At 38.7% G+C, this 18789-nt stretch overlaps 44 non-coding genes across 44 annotated transcripts; all 44 read left to right on the forward strand.

Annotated features, from left to right (window-relative positions):
• The first annotated feature begins 425 nt into the window (after positions 1 to 425).
• On the forward strand, positions 426 to 498 carry TRNAK-UUU (transfer RNA lysine (anticodon UUU)). The gene has a single exon. It is a non-coding gene; the product is annotated as a tRNA-Lys (tRNA).
• A 285-nt stretch (positions 499 to 783) lies between these two features.
• Positions 784 to 856, forward strand: TRNAK-UUU (transfer RNA lysine (anticodon UUU)). Its single transcript has one exon. It is a non-coding gene; the product is annotated as a tRNA-Lys (tRNA).
• A 107-nt stretch (positions 857 to 963) lies between these two features.
• Positions 964 to 1036, forward strand: TRNAK-UUU (transfer RNA lysine (anticodon UUU)). The gene has a single exon. It is a non-coding gene; the product is annotated as a tRNA-Lys (tRNA).
• A 107-nt stretch (positions 1037 to 1143) lies between these two features.
• Positions 1144 to 1216, forward strand: TRNAK-UUU (transfer RNA lysine (anticodon UUU)). Its single transcript has one exon. It is a non-coding gene; the product is annotated as a tRNA-Lys (tRNA).
• Positions 1217 to 1501: 285 nt separating this feature from the next.
• Positions 1502 to 1574, forward strand: TRNAK-UUU (transfer RNA lysine (anticodon UUU)). Its single transcript has one exon. It is a non-coding gene; the product is annotated as a tRNA-Lys (tRNA).
• A 283-nt stretch (positions 1575 to 1857) lies between these two features.
• TRNAK-UUU (transfer RNA lysine (anticodon UUU)) lies at positions 1858 to 1930 on the forward strand. Its single transcript has one exon. It is a non-coding gene; the product is annotated as a tRNA-Lys (tRNA).
• Positions 1931 to 2217: 287 nt separating this feature from the next.
• TRNAK-UUU (transfer RNA lysine (anticodon UUU)) lies at positions 2218 to 2290 on the forward strand. Its single transcript has one exon. It is a non-coding gene; the product is annotated as a tRNA-Lys (tRNA).
• Positions 2291 to 2397: 107 nt separating this feature from the next.
• Positions 2398 to 2470, forward strand: TRNAK-CUU (transfer RNA lysine (anticodon CUU)). Its single transcript has one exon. It is a non-coding gene; the product is annotated as a tRNA-Lys (tRNA).
• A 285-nt stretch (positions 2471 to 2755) lies between these two features.
• On the forward strand, positions 2756 to 2828 carry TRNAK-UUU (transfer RNA lysine (anticodon UUU)). The gene has a single exon. It is a non-coding gene; the product is annotated as a tRNA-Lys (tRNA).
• A 467-nt stretch (positions 2829 to 3295) lies between these two features.
• On the forward strand, positions 3296 to 3368 carry TRNAK-UUU (transfer RNA lysine (anticodon UUU)). The gene has a single exon. It is a non-coding gene; the product is annotated as a tRNA-Lys (tRNA).
• Positions 3369 to 3653: 285 nt separating this feature from the next.
• Positions 3654 to 3726, forward strand: TRNAK-UUU (transfer RNA lysine (anticodon UUU)). The gene has a single exon. It is a non-coding gene; the product is annotated as a tRNA-Lys (tRNA).
• Positions 3727 to 4371: 645 nt separating this feature from the next.
• TRNAK-UUU (transfer RNA lysine (anticodon UUU)) lies at positions 4372 to 4444 on the forward strand. The gene has a single exon. It is a non-coding gene; the product is annotated as a tRNA-Lys (tRNA).
• A 1185-nt stretch (positions 4445 to 5629) lies between these two features.
• On the forward strand, positions 5630 to 5702 carry TRNAK-UUU (transfer RNA lysine (anticodon UUU)). The gene has a single exon. It is a non-coding gene; the product is annotated as a tRNA-Lys (tRNA).
• Positions 5703 to 5987: 285 nt separating this feature from the next.
• Positions 5988 to 6060, forward strand: TRNAK-UUU (transfer RNA lysine (anticodon UUU)). The gene has a single exon. It is a non-coding gene; the product is annotated as a tRNA-Lys (tRNA).
• Positions 6061 to 6343: 283 nt separating this feature from the next.
• TRNAK-UUU (transfer RNA lysine (anticodon UUU)) lies at positions 6344 to 6416 on the forward strand. Its single transcript has one exon. It is a non-coding gene; the product is annotated as a tRNA-Lys (tRNA).
• A 107-nt stretch (positions 6417 to 6523) lies between these two features.
• Positions 6524 to 6596, forward strand: TRNAK-CUU (transfer RNA lysine (anticodon CUU)). The gene has a single exon. It is a non-coding gene; the product is annotated as a tRNA-Lys (tRNA).
• Positions 6597 to 6881: 285 nt separating this feature from the next.
• On the forward strand, positions 6882 to 6954 carry TRNAK-UUU (transfer RNA lysine (anticodon UUU)). Its single transcript has one exon. It is a non-coding gene; the product is annotated as a tRNA-Lys (tRNA).
• A 107-nt stretch (positions 6955 to 7061) lies between these two features.
• On the forward strand, positions 7062 to 7134 carry TRNAK-UUU (transfer RNA lysine (anticodon UUU)). Its single transcript has one exon. It is a non-coding gene; the product is annotated as a tRNA-Lys (tRNA).
• Positions 7135 to 7601: 467 nt separating this feature from the next.
• Positions 7602 to 7674, forward strand: TRNAK-UUU (transfer RNA lysine (anticodon UUU)). Its single transcript has one exon. It is a non-coding gene; the product is annotated as a tRNA-Lys (tRNA).
• Positions 7675 to 7959: 285 nt separating this feature from the next.
• Positions 7960 to 8032, forward strand: TRNAK-UUU (transfer RNA lysine (anticodon UUU)). The gene has a single exon. It is a non-coding gene; the product is annotated as a tRNA-Lys (tRNA).
• Positions 8033 to 8317: 285 nt separating this feature from the next.
• On the forward strand, positions 8318 to 8390 carry TRNAK-UUU (transfer RNA lysine (anticodon UUU)). The gene has a single exon. It is a non-coding gene; the product is annotated as a tRNA-Lys (tRNA).
• A 287-nt stretch (positions 8391 to 8677) lies between these two features.
• Positions 8678 to 8750, forward strand: TRNAN-AUU (transfer RNA asparagine (anticodon AUU)). Its single transcript has one exon. It is a non-coding gene; the product is annotated as a tRNA-Asn (tRNA).
• Positions 8751 to 9035: 285 nt separating this feature from the next.
• TRNAK-UUU (transfer RNA lysine (anticodon UUU)) lies at positions 9036 to 9108 on the forward strand. The gene has a single exon. It is a non-coding gene; the product is annotated as a tRNA-Lys (tRNA).
• A 107-nt stretch (positions 9109 to 9215) lies between these two features.
• TRNAK-UUU (transfer RNA lysine (anticodon UUU)) lies at positions 9216 to 9288 on the forward strand. Its single transcript has one exon. It is a non-coding gene; the product is annotated as a tRNA-Lys (tRNA).
• Positions 9289 to 9395: 107 nt separating this feature from the next.
• Positions 9396 to 9468, forward strand: TRNAN-AUU (transfer RNA asparagine (anticodon AUU)). Its single transcript has one exon. It is a non-coding gene; the product is annotated as a tRNA-Asn (tRNA).
• A 285-nt stretch (positions 9469 to 9753) lies between these two features.
• TRNAK-UUU (transfer RNA lysine (anticodon UUU)) lies at positions 9754 to 9826 on the forward strand. Its single transcript has one exon. It is a non-coding gene; the product is annotated as a tRNA-Lys (tRNA).
• Positions 9827 to 10111: 285 nt separating this feature from the next.
• Positions 10112 to 10184, forward strand: TRNAK-UUU (transfer RNA lysine (anticodon UUU)). The gene has a single exon. It is a non-coding gene; the product is annotated as a tRNA-Lys (tRNA).
• Positions 10185 to 10812: 628 nt separating this feature from the next.
• TRNAK-UUU (transfer RNA lysine (anticodon UUU)) lies at positions 10813 to 10885 on the forward strand. Its single transcript has one exon. It is a non-coding gene; the product is annotated as a tRNA-Lys (tRNA).
• A 464-nt stretch (positions 10886 to 11349) lies between these two features.
• On the forward strand, positions 11350 to 11422 carry TRNAK-UUU (transfer RNA lysine (anticodon UUU)). Its single transcript has one exon. It is a non-coding gene; the product is annotated as a tRNA-Lys (tRNA).
• Positions 11423 to 12408: 986 nt separating this feature from the next.
• TRNAK-UUU (transfer RNA lysine (anticodon UUU)) lies at positions 12409 to 12481 on the forward strand. The gene has a single exon. It is a non-coding gene; the product is annotated as a tRNA-Lys (tRNA).
• Positions 12482 to 12945: 464 nt separating this feature from the next.
• On the forward strand, positions 12946 to 13018 carry TRNAK-UUU (transfer RNA lysine (anticodon UUU)). Its single transcript has one exon. It is a non-coding gene; the product is annotated as a tRNA-Lys (tRNA).
• A 465-nt stretch (positions 13019 to 13483) lies between these two features.
• Positions 13484 to 13556, forward strand: TRNAK-UUU (transfer RNA lysine (anticodon UUU)). Its single transcript has one exon. It is a non-coding gene; the product is annotated as a tRNA-Lys (tRNA).
• Positions 13557 to 13837: 281 nt separating this feature from the next.
• On the forward strand, positions 13838 to 13916 carry TRNAN-AUU (transfer RNA asparagine (anticodon AUU)). The gene has a single exon. It is a non-coding gene; the product is annotated as a tRNA-Asn (tRNA).
• A 464-nt stretch (positions 13917 to 14380) lies between these two features.
• TRNAK-UUU (transfer RNA lysine (anticodon UUU)) lies at positions 14381 to 14453 on the forward strand. The gene has a single exon. It is a non-coding gene; the product is annotated as a tRNA-Lys (tRNA).
• Positions 14454 to 14560: 107 nt separating this feature from the next.
• On the forward strand, positions 14561 to 14633 carry TRNAK-UUU (transfer RNA lysine (anticodon UUU)). The gene has a single exon. It is a non-coding gene; the product is annotated as a tRNA-Lys (tRNA).
• A 285-nt stretch (positions 14634 to 14918) lies between these two features.
• On the forward strand, positions 14919 to 14991 carry TRNAK-UUU (transfer RNA lysine (anticodon UUU)). Its single transcript has one exon. It is a non-coding gene; the product is annotated as a tRNA-Lys (tRNA).
• Positions 14992 to 15619: 628 nt separating this feature from the next.
• On the forward strand, positions 15620 to 15692 carry TRNAK-UUU (transfer RNA lysine (anticodon UUU)). Its single transcript has one exon. It is a non-coding gene; the product is annotated as a tRNA-Lys (tRNA).
• A 467-nt stretch (positions 15693 to 16159) lies between these two features.
• Positions 16160 to 16232, forward strand: TRNAK-UUU (transfer RNA lysine (anticodon UUU)). Its single transcript has one exon. It is a non-coding gene; the product is annotated as a tRNA-Lys (tRNA).
• A 285-nt stretch (positions 16233 to 16517) lies between these two features.
• TRNAK-UUU (transfer RNA lysine (anticodon UUU)) lies at positions 16518 to 16590 on the forward strand. Its single transcript has one exon. It is a non-coding gene; the product is annotated as a tRNA-Lys (tRNA).
• A 287-nt stretch (positions 16591 to 16877) lies between these two features.
• Positions 16878 to 16950, forward strand: TRNAN-AUU (transfer RNA asparagine (anticodon AUU)). The gene has a single exon. It is a non-coding gene; the product is annotated as a tRNA-Asn (tRNA).
• A 285-nt stretch (positions 16951 to 17235) lies between these two features.
• TRNAK-UUU (transfer RNA lysine (anticodon UUU)) lies at positions 17236 to 17308 on the forward strand. The gene has a single exon. It is a non-coding gene; the product is annotated as a tRNA-Lys (tRNA).
• Positions 17309 to 17775: 467 nt separating this feature from the next.
• Positions 17776 to 17848, forward strand: TRNAK-UUU (transfer RNA lysine (anticodon UUU)). The gene has a single exon. It is a non-coding gene; the product is annotated as a tRNA-Lys (tRNA).
• Positions 17849 to 18135: 287 nt separating this feature from the next.
• Positions 18136 to 18208, forward strand: TRNAN-AUU (transfer RNA asparagine (anticodon AUU)). The gene has a single exon. It is a non-coding gene; the product is annotated as a tRNA-Asn (tRNA).
• A 285-nt stretch (positions 18209 to 18493) lies between these two features.
• On the forward strand, positions 18494 to 18566 carry TRNAK-UUU (transfer RNA lysine (anticodon UUU)). Its single transcript has one exon. It is a non-coding gene; the product is annotated as a tRNA-Lys (tRNA).
• Positions 18567 to 18789: the final 223 nt, after the last annotated feature.

Below are 18789 nucleotides of genomic sequence, written 5' to 3' on the forward strand. Positions count from 1 at the left end.
ATTTCACTTTCAATAAATTTATGTAAATTCTAATTCCAATTATTACGGGATTTAACTTCGTTTGAGACAGGATAGCTCAGTCGGTAGAGCGTTAGGCTTTTAACCTAACGGTCCAGGGTTCGAGTCCCTGTTCGGGCCATTCTGTTTTTGAAGAATCATCAATAATTTAAACTTCAGATCATTTCACTTTCAATAAATTTATGTAAATTCTAATTCCAATTATTACGGGATTTAACTTCGTTTGAGACAGGATAGCTCAGTCGGTAGAGCGTTAGGCTTTTAACCTAACGGTCCAGGGTTCGAGTCCCTGTTCGGGCGACTCTGTTTTTAAAGAATCATCAATAATTTAAACTTCAGATCATTTAATTTCCAGCAAAATTATTGAAATTCTTATCCCAATTATTACGGGAGTTCACCTCGCTTGAGACCGGATAGCTCAGTCGGTAGAGCGTTAGGCTTTTAACCTAACGGTCCAGGGTTCGAGTCCCTGTTCGGGCGACTGTGTTTTTGAAGAATCATCAATAATTTAAACTTCAGATCATTTAATTTCCAGTAAAATTATTGAAATTCTAATCCCAATTATTACGGGAGTACATTTCGTTTCAGCTCGGATAGCTCAGTCGGTAGAGCGTTAGGCTTCAAACCACGGTCCAGGGTTCGACTCCTTGTTCGGGCGACTGTGTTTTTGAAGAATCATCAATAATTTAAACTTCAGATCATTTAATTTCCAGTAAAATTATTGAAATTCTAATCCCAATTATTACGGGAGTTCATTACGTTTCAGCCCGGATAGCTCAGTTGGTAGAGCGTTAGGCTTTTAACCTAACGGTCCAGGGTTCGAGTCCCTCTTCGGGCGACTCTGTTTTTAAAGAATCGTCAATAATTTAAACTTCAGATCATTTCACTTTCAATAAATTTATGTAAATTCTAATTCCAATTATTAAGTGAGTTCACCACGCTTGAGCCCGGATAGCTCAGTCGGTAGAGCGTTAGGCTTTTAACCTAACGGTCCAGGGTTCGAGTCCCTGTTCGGGCGACTCTGTTTTTGAAGAATCATCAATAATTTAAACTTCAGATCATTTAAATTCCAGTAAAATTATTGAAATTCTTATTCCAATTATTACGGGAGTTCACCTCGCTTGAGCCCGGATAGCTCAGTCGGTAGAGCGTTAGGCTTTTAACCTAACGGTCCAGGGTTCGAGTCCCTGTTCGGGCGACTGTGTTTTTGAAGAATCATCAATAATTTAAACTTCAGATCATTTAATTTCCAGTAAAATTATTGAAATTCTAATCCCAATTATTACGGGAGTTCATTTCGTTTCAGCTCGGATAGCTCAGTCGGTTGAGCGTTAGGCTTCAAACCACGGTCCAGGGTTCGACTCCTTGTTCGGGCGACTCTGTTTTTAAAGAATCATCAATAATTTAAACTTCAGATCATTTAATTTCCAGCAAAATTATTGAAATTCTTATCCCAATTATTACGGGAGTTCACCTCGCTTGAGCCCGGATAGCTCAGTCGGTAGAGCGTTAGGCTTTTAACCTAACGGTCCAGGGTTCGAGTCCCTGTTCGGGCGACTGTGTTTTTGAAGAATCATCAATAATTTAAACTTCAGATCATTTAATTTCCAGTAAAATTATTGAAATTCTAATCCCAATTATTACGGGAGTTCATTTCGTTTCAGCTCGGATAGCTCAGTCGGTAGAGCGTTAGGCTTCAAACCACGGTCCAGGGTTCGACTCCTTGTTCGGGCGACTGTGTTTTGAAGAATCATCAATAATTTAAACTTCAGATCATTTAATTTCCAGAAAATTATTGAAATTCTAATCCCAATTATTACGGGAGTTCATGACGTTTCAGCCCGGATAGCTCAGTTGGTAGAGCGTTAGGCTTTTAACCTAACGGTCCAGGGTTCGAGTCCCTGTTCGGGCGACTCTGTTTTTAAAGAATCGTCAATAATTTAAACTTCAGATCATTTCACTTTCAATAAATTTATGTAAATTCTAATTCCAATTATTACGCGAGTTCACCTCGCTTGAGCCCGGATAGCTCAGTCGGTAGAGCGTAAGGCTTTTAACCAAACGGTCCAGGGTTCGAGTACCTGTTCGGGCCATTCTGTTTTTGAAGAATCATCAATAATTTAAACTTCAGATCATTTAATTTCCAGTAAAATTATTGAAATTCTGATCTCAATTATTACGGGAGTTCATTTCGTTTCAGCTCGTATAGCTCAGTTGGTAGAGCGTTAGGCTTTTAACCTAACGGTCCAGGGTTCGAGTCCCTGTTCGGGCGACTCTGTTTTTAAAGAATCGTCAATAATTTAAACTTCAGATCATTTCACTTTCAATAAATTTATGTAAACTCTAATTCCAATTATTACGGGATTTAACTTCGTTTGAGACAGGATAGCTCGGTCGGTAGAGCGTTAGGCTCTTAACCTAATGGTCCAGGGTTCGAGTCCCTGTTCGGGCGACTCTGTTTTTGAAGAATCATCAATAATTTAAACTTCAGATCATTTAATTTCCAGTAAAATGATTGAAATTCTAATCTCAATTATTACGGGAGTTCATTTCGTTTCAGCTCGTATAGCTCAGTCGGTAGAGCGTTAGGCTTCAAACCGCGGTCCAGGGTTCGACTCCTTGTTCGGGCGACTCTGTTTTTAAAGAATCATCAATAATTTAAACTTCAGATCATTTAATTTCCAGTAAAATTATTGAAATTCTTATCCCAATTATTACGGGAGTTCACCTCGCTTGAGCCCGGATAGCTCAGTCGGTAGAGCGTTAGGCTTTTAACCTAACGGTCCAGGGTTCGAGTACCTGTTCGGGCCATTCTGTTTTTGAAGAATCATCAATAATTTAAACTGCAGATCATTTCACTTTCAATAAATTTATGTAAATTCTAATTCCAATTATTACGGGATTTAACTTCGTTTGAGACAGGATAGCTCAGTCGGTAGAGCGTTAGGCTTTTAACCTAACGGTCCAGGGTTCGAGTCCCTGTTCGGGCCATTCTGTTTTTGAAGAATCATCAATAATTTAAACTTCAGATCATTTCACTTTCAATAAATTTATGTAAATTCTAATTCCAATTATTACGGGATTTAACTTCGTTTGAGACAGGATAGCTCAGTCGGTAGAGCGTTAGGCTTTTAACCTAACGGTCCAGGGTTCGAGTCCCTGTTCGGGCGACTCTGTTTTTGAAGAATCATCAATAATTTAAACTTCAGATCATTTAATTTCCAGTAAAATTATTGAAATTCTTATCCCAATTATTACGGGAGTTCACCTCGCTTGAGACCGGATAGCTCAGTCGGTAGAGCGTTAGGCTTTTAACCTAACGGTCCAGGGTTCGAGTCCCTGTTCGGGCGACTGTGTTTTTGAAGAATCATCAATAATTTAAACTTCAGATCATTTAATTTCCAGTAAAATTATTGAAATTCTAATCCCAATTATTACGGGAGTTCATTTCGTTTCAGCTTGGATAGCTCAGTCGGTAGAGCGTTAGGCTTCAAACCACGGTCCAGGGTTCGACTCCTTGTTCGGGCGACTGTGTTTTTGAAGAATCATCAATAATTTAAACTTCAGATCATTTAATTTCCAGTAAAATTATTGAAATTCTAATCCCAATTATTACGGGAGTTCATTACGTTTCAGCCCGGATAGCTCAGTTGGTAGAGCGTTAGGCTTTTAACCTAACGGTCCAGGGTTCGAGTCCCTGTTCGGGCGACTCTGTTTTTAAAGAATCGTCAATAATTTAAACTTCAGATCATTTCACTTTCAATAAATTTATGTAAATTCTAATTCCAATTATTACGTGAGTTCACCTCGCTTGAGCCCGGATAGCTCAGTCGGTAGAGCGTTAGGCTTTTAACCAAACGGTCCAGGGTTCGAGTACCTGTTCGGGCCATTCTGTTTTTGAAGAATCATCAATAATTTAAACTTCAGATCATTTCACTTTCAATAAATTTATGTAAACTCTAATTCCAATTATTACGGGATTTAACTTCGTTTGAGACAGGATAGCTCAGTCGGTAGAGCGTTAGGCTTTTAACCTAATGGTCCAGGGTTCGAGTCCCTGTTCGGGCGACTGTGTTTTTGAAGAATCATCAATAATTTAAACTTCAGATCATTTAATTTCCAGTAAAATTATTGAAATTCTAATCCCAATTATTACGGGAGTTCATTTCGTTTCAGCTCGGATAGCTCAGTCGGTTGAGCGTTAGGCTTCAAACCACGGTCCAGGGTTCGACTCCTTGTTCGGGCGACTCTGTTTTTAAAGAATCATCAATAATTTAAACTTCAGATCATTTAATTTCCAGCAAAATTATTGAAATTCTAATCCCAATTATTACGGGAGTTCATTACGTTTCAGCCCGGATAGCTCAGTTGGTAGAGCGTTAGGCTTTTAACCTAACGGTCCAGGGTTCGAGTCCCTGTTCGGGCGACTCTGTTTTTAAAGAATCGTCAATAATTTAAACTTCAGATCATTTCACTTTCAATAAATTTATGTAAACTCTAATTCCAATTATTACGGGATTTAACTTCGTTTGAGACAGGATAGCTCAGTCGGTAGAGCGTTAGGCTTTTAACCTAATGGTCCAGGGTTCGAGTCCCTGTTCGGGCGACTCTGTTTTTGAAGAATCATCAATAATTTAAACTTCAGATCATTTAATTTCCAGTAAAATTATTGAAATTCTAATCTCAATTATTACGGGAGTTCATTTCGTTTCAGCTAGTATAGCTCAGTCGGTAGAGCGTTAGGCTTCAAACCGCGGTCCAGGGTTCGACTCCTTGTTCGGGCGACTCTGTTTTTAAAGAATCATCAATAATTTAAACTTCTGATCATTTAATTTCCAGTAAAATTATTGAAATTCTTATCCCAATTATTACGGGAGTTCACCTCGCTTGAGCCCGGATAGCTCAGTCGGTAGAGCGTTAGGCTTTTAACCTAACGGTCCAGGGTTCTAGTCCTTGTTCGAGCGACTGTGTTTTTGAAGAATCATCAATAATTTAAACTTCAGATCATTTAATTTCCAGTAAAATTATTGAAATTCTAATCCCAATTATTACGGGAGTTCATTTCGTTTCAGCCCGGATAGCTCTGTCGGTAGAGCGTTAGGCTTTTAACCTAACGGTCCAGGTTTCGAGTCCCTGTTCGGGCGACTCTGTTTTTAAAGAATCGTCAATAATTTAAACTTCAGATCATTTCACTTTCAATAAATTTATGTAAATTCTAATTCCAATTATTACGTGGGTTCACCTCGCTTGAGCCCGGAAAGCTCAGTCGGTAGAGCGTTAGGCTTTTAACCTAACGGTCCAGGGTTCGAGTACCTGTTCGGGCCATTCTGTTTTAGAAGAATCATCAATAATTTAAACTGCAGATCATTTCACTTTCAATAAATTTATGTAAATTCTAATTCCAATTATTTCGGGATTTAACTTCATTTGAGACAGGATAGCTCAGTCGGTAGAGCGTTAGGCGTTTAACCTAACGGTCCAGGGTTCGAGTCCCTGTTCGGGCGACTCTGTTTTTGAAGAATCATCAATAATTTAAACTTCAGATCATTTAAATTCCAGTAAAATTATTGAAATTCTTATTCCAATTATTACGGGAGTTCACCTCGCTTGAGCCCGGATAGCTCAGTCGGTAGAGCGTTAGGCTTTTAACCTAACGGTCCAGGGTTCGAGTCCCTGTTCGGGCGACTGTGTTTTTGAAGAATCATCAATAATTTAAACTTCAGATCATTTAATTTCCAGTAAAATTATTGAAATTCTAATCCCAATTATTACGGGAGTTCATTTCGTTTCAGCTCGGATAGCTCAGTCGGTTGAGCGTTAGGCTTCAAACCACGGTCCAGGGTTCGACTCCTTGTTCGGGCGACTCTGTTTTTAAAGAATCATCAATAATTTAAACTTCAGATCATTTAATTTCCAGCAAAATTATTGAAATTCTTATCCCAATTATTACGGGAGTTCACCTCGCTTTAGCCCGGATAGCTCACTCGGTAGAGCGTTAGGCTTTTAACCTAACGGTCCAGGGTTCGAGTCCCTGTTCGGGCGACTGTGTTTTTGAAGAATCATCAATAATTTAAACTTCAGATCATTTAATTTCCAGTAAAATTATTGAAATTCTAATCCCAATTATTACGGGAGTTCATTTCGTTTCAGCTCGGATAGCTCAGTCGGTAGAGCGTTAGGCTTCAAACCACGGTCCAGGGTTCGACTCCTTGTTCGGGCGACTGTGTTTTGAAGAATCATCAATAATTTAAACTTCAGATCATTTAATTTCCTGAAAATTATTGAAATTCTAATCTCAATTATTACGGGAGTTCATTTCGTTTCAGCTCGTATAGCTCAGTTGGTAGAGCGTTAGGCTTTTAACCTAACGGTCCAGGGTTCGAGTCCCTGTTCGGGCGACTCTGTTTTTAAAGAATCGTCAATAATTTAAACTTCAGATCATTTCACTTTCAATAAATTTATGTAAACTCTAATTCCAATTATTACGGGATTTAACTTCGTTTGAGACAGGATAGCTCGGTCGGTAGAGCGTTAGGCTCTTAACCTAATGGTCCAGGGTTCGAGTCCCTGTTCGGGCGACTCTGTTTTTGAAGAATCATCAATAATTTAAACTTCAGATCATTTAATTTCCAGTAAAATGATTGAAATTCTAATCTCAATTATTACGGGAGTTCATTTCGTTTCAGCTCGTATAGCTCAGTCGGTAGAGCGTTAGGCTTCAAACCGCGGTCCAGGGTTCGACTCCTTGTTCGGGCGACTCTGTTTTTAAAGAATCATCAATAATTTAAACTTCAGATCATTTAATTTCCAGTAAAATTATTGAAATTCTTATCCCAATTATTACGGGAGTTCACCTCGCTTGAGCCCGGATAGCTCAGTCGGTAGAGCGTTAGGCTTTTAACCTAACGGTCCAGGGTTCAAGTCCTTGTTCGAGCGACTGTGTTTTTGAAGAATCATCAATAATTTAAACTTCAGATCATTTAATTTCCAGTAAAATTATTGAAATTCTAATCCCAATTATTACGGGAGTTCATTTCGTTTCAGCCCGGATAGCTCTGTCGGTAGAGCGTTAGGCTTTTAACCTAACGGTCCAGGGTTCGAGTCCCTGTTCGGGCGACTCTGCTTTTAAAGAATCGTCAATAATTTAAACTTCAGATCATTTCACTTTCGATAAATTTATGTAAATTCTAATTCCAATTATTACGTGGGTTCACCTCGCTTGAGCCCGGATAGCTCAGTCGGTAGAGCGTTAGGCTTTTAACCTAACGGTCCAGGGTTCGAGTAACTGTTCGGGCCATTCTGTTTTAGAAGAATCATCAATAATTTAAACTGTAGATCATTTCACTTTCAATAAATTTATGTAAATTCTAATTCCAATTATTACGGGATTTAACTTCGTTTGAGACAGGATAGCTCAGTCGGTAGAGCGTTAGGCTTTTAACCTAACGGTCCAGGGTTCTAGTCCCTGTTCGGGCGACTGTGTTTTTGAAGAATGATCAATAATTTAAACTTCAGATCATTTAATTTCCAGTAAAATTATTGAAATTCTTATTCCAATTATTACGGGAGTTCACCTCGCTTGAGCCCGGATAGCTCAGTCGGTAGAGCGTTAGGCTTTTAACCTAACGGTCCAGGGTTCGAGTCCCTGTTCGGGCGACTGTGTTTTTGAAGAAACATCAATAATTTAAACTTCAGATCATTTAATTTCCAGTAAAATTATTGAAATTCTAATCCCAATTATTACGGCAGTTCATTTCGTTTCAGCTCGGATAGCTCAATCGGTAGAGCGTTAGGCTTCAAACCACGGTCCAAGGTTCGACTCCTTGTTCGGGCGACTCTGTTTGTAAAGAATCATCAATAATTTAAACTTCAGATCATTTAATTTCCAGTAAAATTATTGAAATTCTTATCCCAATTATTACGGGAGTTCACCTCGCTTGAGCCCGGATAGCTCAGTCGGTAGAGCGTTAGGCTTTTAACCTAACGGTCCAGGGTTCGAGTCCCTGTTCGGGCGACTGTGTTTTTGAAGAATCATCAATAATTTAAACTTCAGATCATTTAATTTCCAGTAAAATTATTGAAATTCTAATCCCAATTATTACGGGAGTTCATTTCGTTTCAGCTCGGATAGCTCAGTCGGTAGAGCGTTAGGCTTCAAACCACGGTCCAGGGTTCGACTCCTTGTTCGGGCCATTCTGTTTTTGAAGAATCATCAATAATTTAAACTTCAGATCAATTAATTTCCAGTAAAATTATTGAAATTCTAATCCCAACTATTACAGGAGTTCATTTCGTTTCAGCTCGGATAGCTCAGTCGGTAGAGCGTTAGGCTTTTAACCTAACGGTCCAGGGTTCGAGTCCCTGTTCGGGCGACTCTGTTTTTAAAGAATCGTCAATAATTTAAACTTCAGATCATTTCACTTTCAATAAATTTATGTAAATTCTAATTCCAATTATTACGTGAGTTCACCTCGCTTGAGCCCGGATAGCTCAGTCGGTAGAGCGTTAGGATTTTAACCAAACGGTCCAGGGTTCGAGTCCCCGTTCGGGCCATTCTGTTTTTGAAGAATCATCAATAATTTAAACTTCAGATCATTTCACTTTCAATAAATTTATGTAAATTCTAATTCCAATTATTACGTTATTTAACTTCGTTTGAGACAGGATAGCTCAGTCGGTAGAGCGTCAGGCTATTAACCTAACGGTCCAGGGTTCGAGTCCCTGTTCGGGCGACTCTGTTTTTGAAGAATCATCAATAATTTAAACTTCAGATCATTTAATTTCCAGTAAAATTATTGAAATTCTAATCTCAATTATTACGGGAGTTCATTTCGTTTCAGCTCGTATAGCTCAGTCGGTAGAGCGTTAGGCTTCAAACCACGGTCCAGGGTTCGACTACTTGTTCGGGCGACTCTGTTTTTAAAGAATCATCAATAATTTAAACTTCAGATCATTTAATTTCCAGTAAAATTATTGAAATTCTTATCCCAATTATTACGGGAGTTCACCTCGCTTGAGCCCGGATAGCTCAGTCGGTAGAGCGTTAGGCTTTTAACCTAACGGTCCAGGGTTCGAGTCCCTGTTCGGGCGACTCTGTTTTTAAAGAATCGTCAATAATTTAAACTTCAGATCATTTCACTTTCAATAAATTTATGTAAATTCTAATTCCAATTATTACGTGAGTTCACCTCGCTTGAGCCCGGATAGCTCAGTCGGTAGAGCGTTAGGCTTTTAACCTAACGGTCCAGGGTTCGAGTCCCTGTTCGGGCCATTCTGTTTTTGAAGAATCATCAATAATTTAAACTTCAGATCATTTCACTTTCAATAAATTTATGTAAATTCTAATTCCAATTATTACGGGATTTAACTTCGTTTGAGACAGGATAGCTCAGTCGGTAGAGCGTCAGGCTATTAACCTAACGGTCCAGGGTTCGAGTCCCTGTTCGGGCGACTCTGTTTTTGAAGAATCATCAATAATTTAAACTTCAGATCATTTAATTTCCAGTAAAATTATTGAAATTCTAATCCCAATTATTACGGGAGTTCATTTCGTTTCAGCTCGGATAGCTCAGTCGGTAGAGCGTTAGGCTTCAAACCACGGTCCAGGGTTCGTCTCCTTGTTCGGGCCATTCTGTTTTTGAAGAATCATCAATAATTTAAACTTCAGATCATTTAATTTCCAGTAAAATTATTGAAATTCTTATTCCATTTATTACGGGAGTTCACCTCGCTTGAGCCCGGATAGCTCAGTCGGTAGAGCGTAAGGCTTTTAACCTAACGGTCCAGGGTTCGAGTCCCTGTTCGGGCGACTGTGTTTTTGAAGAATCATCAATAAATTAAACTTCAGATCATTTAATTTCCAGTAAAATTATTGAAATTCTTATCCCAATTATTACGGGAGTTCATTTCGTTTCAGCTCGGATAGCTCAGTCGGTAGAGCGTTAGGCTTCAAACCACGGTCCAGGGTTCGACTCCTTGTTCGGGCCATTCTGTTTTAGAAGAATCATCAATAATTTAAACTTCAGATCATTTAATTTCCAGTAAAATTATTGAAATTCTTATTCCATTTATTACGGGAGTTCACCTCGCTTGAGCCCGGATAGCTCAGTCGGTAGAGCGTAAGGCTTTTAACCTAACGGTCCAGGGTTCGAGTCCCTGTTCGGGCGACTGTGTTTTTGAAGAATCATCAATAAATTAAACTTCAGATCATTTAATTTCCAGTAAAATTATTGAAATTCTTATCCCAATTATTACGGGAGTTCATTTCGTTTCAGCTCGGATAGCTCAGTCGGTAGAGCGTTAGGCTTCAAACCACGGTCCAGGGTTCGACTCCTTGTTCGGGCGACTCTGTTTTTAAAGAATCATCAATAATTTAAACTTCAGATCATTTAATTTCCAGTAAAATTATTGAAATTCTTATTCCAATTATTACGGGAGTTCACCTCGCTTGAGCCCGGATAGCTCAGTCGGTAGAGCGTTAGGCTTCAAACCACGGTCCAGGGTTCGACTTCTTGTTCGGGCGACTGTGTTTTTGAAGAATCATCAATAATTTAAACTTCAGATCATTTAATTTCCAGTAAAATTATTGAAATTCTAATCCCAATTATTACGGGAGTTCATTTCGTTTCAGCCCGGATAGCTCTGTCGGTAGAGCGTTAGGCTTTTAACCTAACGGTCCAGGGTTCGAGTCATGTTTTTAAAGAACCGTCAATAATTTAAACTTCAGATCATTTCACTTTCAATAAATTTATGTAAATTCTAATTCCAATTATTACGTGAGTTCACCTCGTTTGAGCCCGGATAGCTCAGTCGGTAGAGCGTTAGGCTTTTAACCTAACGGTCCAGGGTTCGAGTACCTGTTCGGGCCATTCTGTTTTTGAAGAATCATCAATAATTTAAACTGCAGATCATTTCACTTTCAATAAATTTATGTAAATTCTAATTCCAATTATTACGGGATTTAACTTCGTTTGAGACAGGATAGCTCAGTCGGTAGAGCGTTAGGCTTTTAACCTAACGGTCGAGGGTTCGAGTCCCTGTTCGGGCCATTCTGTTTTTGAAGAATCATCAATAATTTAAACTTCAGATCATTTCACTTTCAATAAATTTATGTAAATTCTAATTCCAATTATTACGGGATTTAACTTCGTTTGAGACAGGATAGCTCAGTCGGTAGAGCGTTAGGCTTTTAACCTAACGGTCCAGGGTTCGAGTCCCTGTTCGGGCGACTCTGTTTTTGAAGAATCATCAATAATTTAAACTTCAGATTTAATTTCCAGTAAAATTATTGAAATTCTTATTCCAATTATTACGGGAGTTCACCTTGCTTGAGCCCGGATAGCTCAGTCGGTAGAGCGTTAGGCTTTTAACCTAACGGTCCAGGGTTCGAGTACCTGTTCGGGCCATTCTGTTTTTGAAGAATCATCAATAATTTAAACTTCAGATCATTTCACTTTCAATAAATTTATGTAAACTCTAATTCCAATTATTACGGGATTTAACTTCGTTTGAGACAGGATAGCTCAGTCGGTAGAGCGTTAGGCTTTTAACCTAATGGTCCAGGGTTCGAGTCCCTGTTCGGGCGACTCTGTTTTTGAAGAATCATCAATAATTTAAACTTCAGATCATTTAATTTCCAGTAAAATTATTGAAATTCTAATCCCAATTATTACGGGAGTTCATTTCGTTTCAGCTCGGATAGCTCAGTCGGTAGAGCGTTAGGCTTCAAACCACGGTCCAGGGTTCGACCCCTTGTTCGGGCGACTGTGTTTTTGAAGAATCATCAATAATTTAAACTTCAGATCATTTAATTTCCAGTAAAATTATTGAAATTCTTATCCCAATTATTACGGGAGTTCATTTCGTTTCAGCTCGGATAGCTCAGTCGGTAGAGCGTTAGGCTTCAAACCACGGTCCAGGGTTCGATTCCTTGTTCGGGCGACTCTGTTTTTAAAGAATCATCAATAATTTAAACTTCAGATCATTTAATTTCCAGTAAAATTATTGAAATTCTTATTCCAATTATTACGGGAGTTCACCTCGCTTGAGCCCGGATAGCTCAGTCGGTAGAGCGTTAGGCTTCAAACCACGGTCCAGGGTTCGACTTCTTGTTCGGGCGACTGTGTTTTTGAAGAATCATCAATAATTTAAACTTCAGATCATTTAATTTCCAGTAAAATTATTGAAATTCTAATCCCAATTATTACGGGAGTTCATTTCGTTTCAGCCCGGATAGCTCTGTCGGTAGAGCGTTAGGCTTTTAACCTAACGGTCCAGGGTTCGAGTCATGTTTTTAAAGAACCGTCAATAATTTAAACTTCAGATCATTTCACTTTCAATAAATTTATGTAAATTCTAATTCCAATTATTACGTGAGTTCACCTCGTTTGAGCCCGGATAGCTCAGTCGGTAGAGCGTTAGGCTTTTAACCTAACGGTCCAGGGTTCGAGTACCTGTTCGGGCCATTCTGTTTTTGAAGAATCATCAATAATTTAAACTGCAGATCATTTCACTTTCAATAAATTTATGTAAATTCTAATTCCAATTATTACGGGATTTAACTTCGTTTGAGACAGGATAGCTCAGTCGGTAGAGCGTTAGGCTTTTAACCTAACGGTCGAGGGTTCGAGTCCCTGTTCGGGCCATTCTGTTTTTGAAGAATCATCAATAATTTAAACTTCAGATCATTTCACTTTCAATAAATTTATGTAAATTCTAATTCCAATTATTACGGGATTTAACTTCGTTTGAGACAGGATAGCTCAGTCGGTAGAGCGTTAGGCTTTTAACCTAACGGTCCAGGGTTCGAGTCCCTGTTCGGGCGACTCTGTTTTTGAAGAATCATCAATAATTTAAACTTCAGATTTAATTTCCAGTAAAATTATTGAAATTCTTATTCCAATTATTACGGGAGTTCACCTTGCTTGAGCCCGGATAGCTCAGTCGGTAGAGCGTTAGGCTTTTAACCTAACGGTCCAGGGTTCGAGTACCTGTTCGGGCCATTCTGTTTTTGAAGAATCATCAATAATTTAAACTTCAGATCATTTCACTTTCAATAAATTTATGTAAACTCTAATTCCAATTATTACGGGATTTAACTTCGTTTGAGACAGGATAGCTCAGTCGGTAGAGCGTTAGGCTTTTAACCTAATGGTCCAGGGTTCGAGTCCCTGTTCGGGCGACTCTGTTTTTGAAGAATCATCAATAATTTAAACTTCAGATCATTTAATTTCCAGTAAAATTATTGAAATTCTAATCCCAATTATTACGGGAGTTCATTTCGTTTCAGCTCGGATAGCTCAGTCGGTAGAGCGTTAGGCTTCAAACCACGGTCCAGGGTTCGACCCCTTGTTCGGGCGACTGTGTTTTTGAAGAATCATCAATAATTTAAACTTCAGATCATTTAATTTCCAGTAAAATTATTGAAATTCTAATCCCAATTATTACGGGAGTTCATTACGTTTCAGCCCGGATAGCTAAGTTGGTAGAGCGTTAGGCTTTTAACCTAACGGTCCAGGGTTCGAGTCCCTGTTCGGGCGACTCTGTTTTTAAAGAATCGTCAATAATTTAAACTTCAAATCATTTCACTTTCAATAAATTTATGTAAATTCTAATTCCAATTATTACGTGAGTTCACCTCGCTTGAGCCCGGATAGCTCAGTCGGTAGAGCGTTAGGATTTTAACCAAACGGTCCAGGGTTCGAGTCCCTGTTCGGGCCATTCTGTTTTTGAAGAATCATCAATAATTTAAACTTCAGATCATTTCACTTTCAATAAATTTATGTAAATTCTAATTCCAATTATTACGGGATTTAACTTCGTTTGAGACAGGATAGCTCAGTCGGTAGAGCATCAGGCTATTAACCTAACGGTCCAGGGTTCGAGTCCCTGTTCGGACGACTCTGTTTTTGAAGAATCATCAATAATTTAAACTTCAGATCATTTAATTTCCAGTAAAATTATTGAAATTCTAATCTCAATTATTACGGGAGTTCATTTCGTTTCAGCTCGTATAGCTCAGTCGGTAGAGCGTTAGGCTTCAAACCACGGTCCAGGGTTCGACTACTTGTTCGGGCGACTCTGTTTTTAAAGAATCATCAATAATTTAAACTTCCGATCATTTAATTTCCAGTAAAATTATTGAAATTCTTATCCCAATTATTACGGGAGTTCACCTCGCTTGAGCCCGGATAGCTCAGTCGGTAGAGCGTTAGGCTTTTAACCTAACGGTCCAGGGTTCTAGTCCCTGTTCGAGCGAATGTGTTTTTGAAGAATCATCAATAATTTAAACTTCAGATATTTAATTTCCAGTAAAATTATTGAAATTCTAATCCCAATTATTACGGGAGTTCATTTTGTTTCAGCCCGGATAGCTCTGTCGGTAGAGCGTTAGGCTTTTAACCTAACGGTCCAGGGTTCGAGTCCCTGTTCGGGCGACTCTGTTTTTAAAGAATCGTCAATAATTTAAACTTCAGATCATTTCACTTTCAATAAATTTATGTAAATTCTAATTCCAATTATTACGTGAGTTCACTTCGCTTGAGCCCGGATAGCTCAGTCGGTAGAGCGTTAGGCTTTTAACCTAACGGTCCAGAGTTCGAGTCCCTGTTCGGGCCATTCTGTTTTTGAAGAATCATCAATAATTTAAACTTCAGATCATTTCACTTTCAATAAATTTATGTAAATTCTAATTCCAATTATTACGGGATTTAACTTCGTTTGAGACAGGATAGCTCAGTCGGTAGAGCGTTAGGCTTCAAACCACGGTCCAGGGTTCGACTCCTTGTTCGGGCCATTTTGTTTTTGAAGAATCATCAATAATTTAAACTTCAGATCATTTAATTTCCAGTAAAATTATTGAAATTCTTATTCCATTTATTACGGGAGTTAACCTCGCTTGAGCCCGGATAGCTCAGTCGGTAGAGCGTAAGGCTTTTAACCTAACGGTCCAGGGTTCGAGTCCCTGTTCGGGTGACTGTGTTTTTGAAGAATCATCAATAATTTAAACTTCAGATCATTAAATTTCCAGTAAAATTATTGAAATTCTTATCCCAATTATTACGGGAGTTCATTTCGTTTCAGCTCGGATAGCTCAGTCGGTAGAGCGTTAGGCTTCAAACCACGGTCCAGGGTTCGACTCCTTGTTCGGGCGACTCTATTTTTAAAGAATCATCAATAATTTAAACTTCAGATCATTTAATTTCCAGTAAAATTATTGAAATTCTTATTCCAATTATTACGGGAGTTCACCTCGCTTGAGCCCGGATAGCTCAGTCGGTAGAGCGTTAGGCTTCAAACCACGGTCCAGGGTTCGACTCCTTGTTCGGGCGACTGTGTTTTTGAAGAATCATCAATAATTTAAACTTCAGATCATTTAATTTCCAGTAAAATTATTGAAATTCTAATCCCAATTATTACGGGAGTTCATTTCCTTTCAGCCCGGATAGCTCTGTCGGTAGAGCGTTAGGCTTTTAACCTAACGGTCCAGGGTTCGAGTCCTGTTTTTAAAGAACCGTCAATAATTTAAACTTCAGATCATTTCACTTTCAATAAATTTATGTAAATTCTAATTCCAATTATTACGTGAGTTCACCTCGTTTGAGCCCGGATAGCTCAGTCGGTAGAGCGTTAGGCTTTTAACCTAACGGTCCAGGGTTCGAGTACCTGTTCGGGCCATTCTGTTTTTGAAGAATCATCAATAATTTAAACTGCAGATCATTTCACTTTCAATAAATTTATGTAAATTCTAATTCCAATTATTACGGGATTTAACTTCGTTTGAGACAGGATAGCTCAGTCGGTAGAGCGTTAGGCTTTTAACCTAACGGTCCAGGGTTCGAGTCCCTGTTCGGGCCATTCTGTTTTTGAAGAATCATCAATAATTTAAACTTCAGATCATTTCACTTTCAATAAATTTATGTAAATTCAAATTCCAATTATTACGGGATTTAACTTCGTTTGAGACAGGATAGCTCAGTCGGTAGAGCGTTAGGCTTTTAACCTAACGGTCCAGGGTTCGAGTCCCTGTTCGGGCGACTCTGTTTTTGAAGAATCATCAATAATTTAAACTTCAGATCATTTAATTTCCAGTAAAATTATTGAAATTCTTATTCCAATTATTACGGGAGTTCACCTCGCTTGAGCCCGGATAGCTCAGTCGGTAGAGCGTTAGGCTTTTAACCTAACGGTCCAGGGTTCGAGTCCCTGTTCGAGCGACTGTGTTTTTGAAGAATCATCAATAATTTAAACTTCAGATCATTTAATTTCCAGTAAAATTATTGAAATTCTAATCCCAATTATTACGGGAGTTCATTTCGTTTCAGCTCGGATAGCTCAGTCGGTTGAGCGTTAGGCTTCAAACCACGGTCCAGGGTTCGACTCCTTGTTCGGGCGACTCTGTTTTTAAAGAATCATCAATAATTTAAACTTCAGATCATTTAATTTCCAGCAAAATTATTGAAATTCTTATCCCAATTATTACTGGAGTTCACCTCGCTTGAGACCGGATAGCTCAGTCGGTAGAGCGTTAGGCTTTTAACCTAACGGTCCAGGGTTCGAGTCCCTGTTCGGGCGACTCTGTTTTTAAAGAATCGTCAATAATTTAAACTTCAGATCATTTCACTTTCAATAAATTTATGTAAATTCTAATTCCAATTATTACGTGAGTTCACCTCGCTTGAGCCCGGATAGCTCAGTCGGTAGAGCGTTAGGATTTTAACCAAACGGTCCAGGGTTCTAGTCCCTGTTCGGGCCATTCTGTTTTTGAAGAATCATCAATAATTTAAACTTCAGATCATTTCACTTTCAATAAATTTATGTAAATTCTAATTCCAATTATTACGGGATTTAACTTCGTTTGAGACAGGATAGCTCAGTAGGTAGAGCATCAGGCTATTAACCTAACGGTCCAGGGTTCGAGTCCCTGTTCGGGCGACTCTGTTTTTGAAGAATCATCAATAATTTAAACTTCAGATCATTTAATTTCCAGTAAAATTATTGAAATTCTAATCCCAATTATTACGGGAGTTCATTTCGTTTCAGCTCGGATAGCTCAGTCGGTAGAGCGTTAGGCTTCAAACCACGGTCCAGGGTTCGACCCCTTGTTCGGGCGACTGTGTTTTTGAAGAATCATCAATAATTTAAACTTCAGATCATTTAATTTCCAGTAAAATTATTGAAAATCTAATCCCAATTATTACGGGAGTTCATTACGTTTCAGCCCGGATAGCTCAGTTGGTAGAGCGTTAGGCTTTTAACCTAACGGTCCAGGGTTCGAGTCCCTGTTCGGGCGACTCTGTTTTTAAAGAATCGTCAATAATTTAAACTTCAGATCATTTCACTTTCAATAAATTTATGTAAATTCTAATTCCAATTATTACGTGAGTTCACCTCGCTTGAGCCCTGATAGCTCAGTCGGTAGAGCGTTAGGATTTTAACCAAACGGTCCAGGGTTCGAGTCCCTGTTCGGGCCATTCTGTTTTTGAAGAATCATCAATAATTTAAACTTCAGATCATTTCACTTTCAATAAATTTATGTAAATTCTAATTCCAATTATTACGGGATTTAACTTCGTTTGAGACAGGATAGCTCAGTCGGTAGAGCGTTAGGCTTTTAACCTAACGGTCCAGGGTTCGAGTCCCTGTTCGGGCGACTCTGTTTTTAAAGAATCATCAATAATTTAAACTTCAGATCATTTAATTTCCAGCAAAATTATTGAAATTCTTATCCCAATTATTACTGGAGTTCACCTCGCTTGAGACCGGATAGCTCAGTCGGTAGAGCGTTAGGCTTTTAACCTAACGGTCCAGGGTTCGAGTCCCTGTTCGGGCGACTCTGTTTTTAAAGAATCGTCAATAATTTAAACTTCAGATCATTTCACTTTCAATAAATTTATGTAAATTCTAATTCCAATTATTACGTGAGTTCACCTCGCTTGAGCCCGGATAGCTCAGTCGGTAGAGCGTTAGGATTTTAACCAAACGGTCCAGGGTTCGAGTCCCTGTTCGGGCCATTCTGTTTTTGAAGAATCATCAATAATTTAAACTTCAGATCATTTCACTTTCAATAAATTTATGTAAATTCTAATTCCAATTATTACGGGATTTAACTTCGTTTGAGACAGGATAGCTCAGTCGGTAGAGCATCAGGCTATTAACCTAACGGTCCAGGGTTCGAGTCCCTGTTCGGGCGACTCTGTTTTTGAAGAATCATCAATAATTTAAACTTCAGATCATTTAATTTCCAGTAAAATTATTGAAATTCTAATCTCAATTATTACGGGAGTTCATTTCGTTTCAGCTCGTATAGCTCAGTCGGTAGAGCGTTAGGCTTCAAACCACGGTCCAGGGTTCGACTACTTGTTCGGGCGACTCTGTTTTTAAAGAATCATCAATAATTTAAACTTCAGATCATTTAATTTCCAGTAAAATTATTGAAATTCTTATCCCAAATATTACGGGAGTTCACCTCGCTTGAGACCGGATAGCTCAGTCGGTAGAGCGTTAGGCTTTTAACCTAACGGTCCAGGGTTCGAGTCCCTGTTCGGGCGACTCTGTTTTTAAAGAATCGTCAATAATTTAAACTTCAGATCATTTCACTTTCAATAAATTTATGTAAATTCTAATTCCAATTATTACGTGAGTTCACCTCGCTTGAGCCCGGATAGCTCAGTCGGTAGAGCGTTAGGATTTTAACCAAACGGGCCAGGGTTCGAGTCCCTGTTCGGGCCATTCTGTTTTTGAAGAATCATCAATAATTTAAACTTCAGATCA

The sequence above is a fragment of the Phalangium opilio genome, unplaced genomic scaffold (assembly GCF_054372755.1).
Source record: "Phalangium opilio isolate 3A_F unplaced genomic scaffold, DU_Popi_V2 ptg001170l_1, whole genome shotgun sequence".
Classification (NCBI taxonomy): domain Eukaryota; kingdom Metazoa; phylum Arthropoda; class Arachnida; order Opiliones; family Phalangiidae; genus Phalangium; species Phalangium opilio.